We start from the raw sequence: 1,557 nt of genomic DNA on the forward strand, positions 1-1,557 counted from the left end.
GTTTCGGTGTTTCGGTGGTGCATGCATGCATGCATGGTCACTGATTGGCCTGAGAGGGCGATGAGGCCGGAAGGTTCCAGTTGCCGTTCGCTGCAGGTCTAATTCATGATGCCTGCCTTCTAAAGTGTGTGTATGCGACCTGACGTTCGCTTATCTCCCAATTTAGGGAGTCTTACTGGTTATAATAAAAAAAAACTATAAATATTTTTTTCATCCGAGGCACCTACATTATCATTTTCACTCCCACCACCTTATATTTATAGCATACCGTCGTTGTCGGTATGTCCAAAACTTGTCATCAACATGGATCTGTCCCATTTAGAGCCACCATCAGGCAGATTTTTTCAAACACATTTTTGGACACTGCTGACCTGACAGTCGCTTATCTCCCGATTAGGGAGTCTTACTGGTGTAGGCTAAATAGGCAGACCTAACCAATCAGAAAACCAATTGAATTGCGTCAATGCTTTGGTTGTTTGTCAATCAGTCGCTGCCTGTATTCAACCCCTATGTGTGGTGAGTGTACATGTATGCATTTATTGCATTAATGTACGAGAATGGGCCCCAGCGTGCACAGCGAACGTGTGCATTGCGTTGGGGGTCCCTGTGGCTATCAATCGTGTCCCAGTTCGAGGGGCTGAATTATATGGTCACCCTACTCTCTACCCACTGAGCTACAGCCAAGCCTCCACTGCACAAGAAGCATTTCTGCCGTCCACGGTGCTATTTATCGCAATAGTGCAAAAATTGACCAAATCAACCCCCCGACTGGGCTGCTCACGGGGAATTCCCGGGGACCACTGACTCCTGCTGCTCCAACAGTCCTTCACCTTCATTGGTTTAACGTTGCCCCGCTCCCCTCCTCTGATTGGCCAAAACTTTATTTGGCTTTACTCATCATGTCGTACAAACTTGTGGGTGGAACCAATGCAACTTACAGGCCTCTTTGTGTATACTGTGACCTGACGGTCGCTTATCTCCCTATTAGGGAGTCTTACTGGTAATCATTCACCTTATGTTTACTGGACTTTGTATATTTGATTTGACTGTGCCTTCCTGTTATTTTACCTGTTGAGTTCTCTATTATCTCTTTCCCTGTTCTAACTCTTCCCTTAAAGGAGTAGTTCACCCCCAAAATGTTTTTTTTCCTATTGATTACTAACTTTTACTGCGATGTTCAGAGATCACACAAAACAGAATGTCACATGCTCTTTTACACCTATAATCATGAGGAAATAAAGTTGATTCTGTCGTCTGTTGACTAGGGCTCATGCTGTTCACTTGGATCATCCACTTTGGAAGTCCCCCTGCTAAATGCCTAGATGTTAAATGGTTGGTAAAGTTGCCTCATGTCTTTACATGCTTAATGCAGCATGCTGAGTTTGATTAGCCTCGTGTGGTTGGCAATTAATCTAATCTAATCTCCTTCCTTTAATCCTATGTTTTCACTCCATGTTGAGCTACACACAGTAAACATTTATTTCCTCCAGTATGGCTCTCTGCCTTCCTTATTTGATTCCTCTGCATCAACAATCATAGAGTACTGTCCCCTCCCTT

Source organism: Nannobrachium achirus, assembly GCF_963921795.1.
Source record: "Nannobrachium achirus genome assembly, contig: SCAFFOLD_479, whole genome shotgun sequence".
NCBI lineage: Eukaryota > Metazoa > Chordata > Actinopteri > Myctophiformes > Myctophidae > Nannobrachium > Nannobrachium achirus.